Below are 7,104 nucleotides of genomic sequence, written 5' to 3'. Positions count from 1 at the left end.
TTCCTCATAAGTTTTACCAATGCTAAATGATAACAAGACTTGTTGTGTTACTTGAATCCCTTTACCATGATTTAGCCATTGAATCACATAAGGTTTAGGGTGAGGAACAGTTTTTATTTTCAGCTTGTCTATCATTACTTGTGAAGCTACATTGGTACAACTACCTCCATCAATAATCAAGGTAGATACCTTACCACCAATGGTGCAACGAGTGTGAAAGATTGCCTCACGTTGCAAGCTCCCTTCTTTGCCAATCATATTGCTTAGTGTACGTCGAACCACCAAGCATTCTCCTTCATTCGGTCCAAGACACGCATACTCATCATTCTCCTCAAGGTTGATGTCCACTTCAATTTCTAATTCGTCCTCCTCTTCATGCTCAATCAAAGTGACAATCTTTTTATTTGGACAATCATTAGCCAAATGTCCAAGGCCTTGACACCTAAAACATCTTCTTGGGGCTGGTTTTGGGTTGGAATTTTGGGTGTTTTGTGAAGGTGGTTTAGAAGTAGGCTGATTGGATCAAGGTTTGAAAGGTGGGAAATTGGATGTTTGCCTTTTTTGGGGAAATAAGGTTTGAGATGCAAAACGTGATGATTCACTTTTGCCTCTTGCTTTTTGTTGCTGCTCAATCTTATGTGCTAAGATAATGAGCTCTTCAAGGGTGGTGTAAGGGTGTAGCTCGGCCACATTGGCTATTTTTGGGTCAAGTCCTCCCAAAAAGCGCACCAATGTTTGAGGTTCATCTTCCTCTACTCCACATTTCATGACAAATCCTTCAAATTCCCTAGCATATTCTTCTACTGATTTTGTACCTTGTTTGAGGTTGTGGAACTTGGAAAAGTTTTCTTGCACATAGTATGTGGGAAGAAACTTTTGTTTCAGCATCTTTTTCATCTTGGTCCACGATCTCACTTTCTCTTTGTCTTGCCTTTCCTTCTTGGCGCACACACTAGCCCACCAAGTTGAGGCATATTTTCTTAATTTCAAGGCTAAAATATTCACCATTTTTTCTTCCGGTGTTTGCTTGTAATCAAACACTCTCTCTACCGTCCTAAGCCATTCTACAAACTCATCAGCATCGAGTTTTCCATCATACTCCGGGATGTCAGCCTTAATATCATTATTAGGTCGTGACCTTTCTCTTTCATGAAAAGGTCTATCATTGTGATTGAAATTAGATTCACTCTATTCTTCATCACTATGATTGGGTGAACCCTCTTTTTGATGGCGCAACTTAGTAGAAAGATCTTTTAACTGATCTTGCAAATATTGCATTCGTTGCTCCATATCTTCTTTCTCTTGTGCAACCTTATTGATATATTCTTGCCAATTAGGGGGTGGGATGTCGGACATGGTTTGTGTTTGGGGTATGTGTTTGGGTATGTGTTTTGGGTATGTGTTTGGGTATTTGTTTTGCTAGATCCCCCTCCTTCTAGCGCCAAATGTTGTATATTTGGGAGTAACACTCGAAATACACAAGGGATAAACCAAGGGATAGATAAGGCTAAAGAACCAAAGGCTTCTTAGTTAAAGTCACACCACTAAGAAACGTTTTGGATTCCTAAGATCACAAGCCAACTAGTAGCCTAAACTAGCTAACTAAGCAAAGGAAACGAAATTCCAAATCCAAGAATTTCAGGTTTTGTTTCTAATCAAAGAAACGAATGTAAGACAAGTTTTTTTTTTTTTGTTTGAATAATCTGATTTTTTCATTCACATTTGCTTGCTATTTGTAGTAAACAAGCATCCTTAAGTACAAGCTAACTTAAGTGGCTGTTCAGGTCACTTGTAACACGCCTAAGCTAAAGCTAAGTACAAATCAGCTTTTGTTGTCTAGATACATTAATAAAAGAAGCCTTATTTAACTAGAAACATCAAAGAGAAAATGGTGGCTTATCACCTCCAAATTAAGGCTGAAATAAAATCAGAATTAAGAGAGTATAACTCCCCTTAATTCACGCCCATCCAAGCAGCAAGTTGGAGATGTATTTCCTCCAATATTCACGCCCAAATTCAAACAGCAAAGAAGTGTAACTCCTTCTTGGTTCAAGCCTTGAAATTAGCTTGAATGTATCTGGACAAGGGTGTACTTGGACGCCCTTTAGTTGCTCCAAAAGCTGACTGAATTAAACAGCCAATTGAAGGCTGAAATTAAGGCTTAAGATTCTCCAATGTTGACTGATATCAACGGCCACTTGAAGGATGAAGTTAAGGCTTGTAATGGCTTGTAATTCCTCTTTGAAAACTAATTGTAACTCCCAAGTCAAAGCTTTGAAATTCCTTGTAAAAGAATTTCGGATTCCAAGCTTAAATGGCTGCCATTTTGATGTATCTTTGTACTTGTAGTTTTGTGTGAATGTGACAATATTTTTCGAACTAAAATAAGCTAAAAAGAACTAAGAAAAAATATAACTAATTTGCAAACTTAAAATGACTAAAGTTTACAATTTATTCAAAGCATAAAAAGAACTAGAATAAACTAGTTAATAAGAACAACAAGAAATTCAAGGGATTGAATATCTTGCTGCCCATGGATAGAATGCATAGCACCAATACATGATGCTACATCTTGAACCAAAGAAATGTCCATAACCAAGTTGTTAGGCTTGGCTACAACAGGCTATGCACTTGGTTTGGGGCAATCACCATTGTGATTGATTGGCCTAAAAGCACTCCATACTTCTTCTAGAATCAAGTGATTTCAAGGCAATCAATCAATCTGAAATAAAACCAATCACACGGCCGTCCAGGGGCAAGAGCACCCGGATTGGAAATTTCCGCATGCTTTTTTAAGTTAGGCAAAATATTAAAGAGTTGCAAACATATGAAAAATTCAATTTGAAAAATTCAAACACAAACATATATAAACACCGACTGAGTCCAAATACTTCATTTATATTAATAAATGGCACAAAGACCAGAACAAGTGTTAGCCGGAATCACATCAAGTGAAGAAACCAAAAATTAATTCTTAACCCAACCCCATGGTTGGTAAAGATACAATTTTACACGGCATACAAGCTGGCAAAGAAAATGGTTGGCATACTGCCGCAGAAAGTGGGGAGGCCCGCCTAAGGCTGAGGTGGATGCTGCTGCTCCGGCTGAGTTTGGCTGGTTTGGCCCTCATTTTGCTCATCCGCCGCCGACTCCTCGTTATCAGAGACTTCATATCCCTGCTCGGCAGCCCAATCTTTGAAGCGAGGCGGAGGAGCCTCACCCAGTATTTGGGCATCATACACCTTAGTGGCATAATCATACTTTAGTTTATAGACCTCCAAGTCTATATCTGGGTAGAGGAGGCTCCAAAAGATCTTCAGCCGGGCTAGGTTATCACGCTCATATTCCTCCATTAGTCGCTTTTGCTCTTGGGCTAGCACGTCCGACTACTTATTTCGCAGATTGACAATCTCAGCCCCCAGGTGGGAAACGTCTGCTCGAAGTTGAGTGTTTTCTTGATTAGCGTCCTCTAATTCCTTGAGCTCAGACTTGACATCCTTTAATTTTTGATCAAGATCATCAGCCCGGCTGTTAGGTTCGTCGTTCGCAGCCGTCAAACTCCGGATCAGCTCCTCCTATTTCAACTCTACTACTTTAATCTTTAAATCACACATATAATTAGCATATTCAGCAAAGTTGAGGTTTTCAAGGGCCCTCCGTTTGGCGTCATTTACCTCTTCCTGTTTCCCCCTAAAGGGACCCCGGAGGCCATCCACTCTAAGCATTACCTGAGAAAAGAGCAGCCGAATTATTATATGCTTAGTTCAAATAAAGGAAAAGTATTGGGGCTGTGGCATTTTTTACCTCAGCCAGTTTGCCCATTATCCGGTCGAAGTCCACTCCACCACCTCCAGGTCAGGTATGGAGTTCTTCTCCGACCAGGTGAGGGTCCTCACCATCCGTTTTGCGAAACCCACAAGATCCGGCTCGTCGGTTGTCAGATCTGCACCAAAAGTAGTACTCTGTGAGTAAGAGGCAACATAGTTGGCACTCATCCTTTGCTGACTACTGATTGAACCCAGAGGGGTCTACCTTAGTCTTGACTCTCATGAAGTCAAGCGGCCAAGGTACCTCAATACTTCCCTTACCTTGGGTATCCGGATGAGGAGCAGGCTTCTAATCCTCCCCAGTTGTTGTCGCACCGTCTGCAACATTAGGTGGCTCGCCACCCTTCGATGCCGTAGAGGCATCCGGCGCTTTCTGCTGTGAGCGTTCTGAGCTTTCGCTCAAAATCTTCATCGCAACAGGAGATTTGCCTCCAGTCGTTGGACGATCGGATTTGGCAGAAGAATGTGTCTGGGAGGGGGATCCTTCATGGCGGCCTTCGCAGCCGGAGCTTTCTCCAGATCATCTCCTTACCTTGTAAGAAGCTTGGAGAAGGATCGTGGAATTCGCTTTTGCAGAGTCCTGAGAAATGAACAAGGGTAAGTATACCCAACCGACAAATTGCCTCTTAAAAAAAATATGAATGAATGAAAATGTATACACAAAAAAGTCAGGCGGTCTTACCCCACCTTTCTTAGACTCCATTGCATCGACGGCTGCTTTCTTGGCAAGTGTATCCTCTTTGCGCAGCAGCGCCGCCGACTTAGCCAGTGCCTTCGCCGGGTCGACAATCTTCAAGGCGTCGGCTGCATGAACAGAGTCCAAGGTTAGAAGAAATTGTGGCAAGTTTGCAATAAAAATAAAAATAACAAATACTCCGGATGTAAGGTAATCTACCCTTGGGAAACATGGTACTCAGCCCGCAGGCGAACAAGAAACACTCGTCCTTGAAGAAGTCCGGATGGGGGATCCAGTTCTTGGGAACTATAATGTGAGTCCTATCCCTCATGGGCTCGGTTGTTGTTTTAAAAAATCCCGACTCTATTATATGCTCCCGGGCCTTAGTAGATAGCGCCGGGAGAGGGCACTTCCTGCCTAGAAAAGCCGGCTCAGTGTTGTACCGGCGCAGTGTCCGGTTATGTCTCAAAGTTGGGGAAGAAATCAAGTAAAACTTGTCCTTCCACCCAGACCATTTGGACACTTTGTCCAAAGTCATCAAATATTGGGGCAAGGTAGTCAGAGTATACCATTCCCCATGGCCGCCTGGGGCCTTGCTCAAATAATGCATGTGACCGAAGGCGGAGAAGCTTGGATTTATATTTTGGAACTTGCAGGCGGCGATGTAACTTAGAATGTTCACCCACGAAATTGGGGTGAGCTGCCAAACTCCTACATCGTACCCCTTTAGGACTTTCCTAATCCTGGGGTGGAGGGGGAACCGGAGGCCGGCTTCGATGACCGCCTCGTAGCAGATAAAGTAATGGTCAGCTTTATCAATATCATCGCCCCAGGCCATTACAGCGTCAGCCGGAGGAACGATGATGTCCCATCCCCTTCCTAAGGGGTGCTTTTCTTTAAAGGCCCTAAAGCCGCTCTTGAGATGGGCAATGTTACCCGGCAGCATCTAAGTCCGTTTGGGGTCGGGTTGTCAGCGACCTTAGGCGGCTGCTGATAGTCAGCCGCAAAATTATCTTGGTCAGAGCTAGAAGATTCGGCCCTTGACCCTTCGTCGGCCTCAGCATTGCCGGCTTCATTAGAGGAGGCGGTTCCCTCGCCGCCTACCTCTCGTACCCCAGAGCTCCCGGTGGTAGAGGGAGCCTCTTCGTCAGACTTGCACTCCTACAAATCCCTCTGTTTCCCGTCTGGGAAAACCTCATCGGCTGGCACTGATATAGTGCGTCGGCTCCTAGACCTTCTGGCCGTCTGTTTTGTTCTGGCCATTGTGCCCTGCACAGACACAAAGAACTTTCACCATGATGAACAACCTTTCATCGCTATTATTGGTCGGGTTGAGTATTTAATCTTGGAGTGCTTAAATCCATATTTTCATTTCATAAACCAACCTAAATTCTAGCCCATTTCCCCAAACCATAACTTATTTTCCTATTTTCATGCCTTTAAAACCAAAATAATTCATTTCGTGTCCTATAAAATCATTCATTACGTGTCCTTTTCTTAAAAACGTTTGATCTAGTTTATTTTGGTCCAAAATCTAGGTCCAATGATTGAATAGTATGATGGGGTTTGAAAAGATCTTTCCAACGATATATTATAAGCCCAAATCCGAGTTATAACGAATAAGTTATGACCAAAATATTAAACTAAGCCCAAACTGAACCTAAGCCCACCTTACCTACGACCCAATGATCATGTGGAGGGTCCAAATTATTTAATCCCATTCCTATATCAATTAGGATTAATTGGAATCTTCTATAAGTTTCTAAAAGATCCTAATTATCCTTTTTGAAAAGATAAGATTAAAGAGTTTGAAATTGAATAAAACTTTTCCTTTTGAAAATCCTATTTCTATCCGAATTGAAGACATTCAAAGATAGACAGATATTATTTTCGTGCCTCATAGAGTTTATCCAAATTTTATTTGGTTGGATAGCCCTTGAAATTATCTTTCCAATGATATATTATAATATCAATTCCGAGCTATAATGGAAAAGATATGAATAAAATGTCAAACTCTATCCAAAACTGACACCGTCTCACTATTTCGGCCATATTTTTTTTTCTATAAAATATTTTAATCTAACTTTAATTTGGTTAAAAACTAAACTTCAAGAGCTTTCCAACGATATCTTATTCATCTCATTCCGATTTCTGGATCAAAAGATATGATAAAAACAAAAACCGCAAAAACTGTTGTCTAGCACTAGAGTTTTATCCGATTCGAATTCTTATCCTGTCTTAATTCTTCGACCCCTCTTTCTTCCCTATAAATAGAGGTCATATCACCCCTTTTCCAATCATCAACAAGCTTGATCATCAAATCATTCTCGCTTCCTCTCTTTTACACCAAAATCATTTTCTTCTTTCTCCCTCTCATATTCTAAGCCTTAAATCTATATTTCTAATTTACACCATTCTTCCCTTAAGCACTCCAAGGATTTCATACTTAACCCAAAGTTCTATACTTAACCAAGGCGTGAAAGGTAGAATTAACTAAGGGTTCGGACCAAATCAACTCTACTTTTTATTTAATTTAATTATTTCAATTTGCTTTATTTTTTTTATTGAAGTTACTAACAGTTTATTCATAATGTAGCAATT

This window comes from Chenopodium quinoa, unplaced genomic scaffold (assembly GCF_001683475.1).
Source record: "Chenopodium quinoa cultivar QQ74 unplaced genomic scaffold, ASM168347v1, whole genome shotgun sequence".
Classification (NCBI taxonomy): Eukaryota; Viridiplantae; Streptophyta; class Magnoliopsida; order Caryophyllales; family Amaranthaceae; genus Chenopodium; species Chenopodium quinoa.
This window is presented reverse-complemented; position numbering follows the sequence as displayed.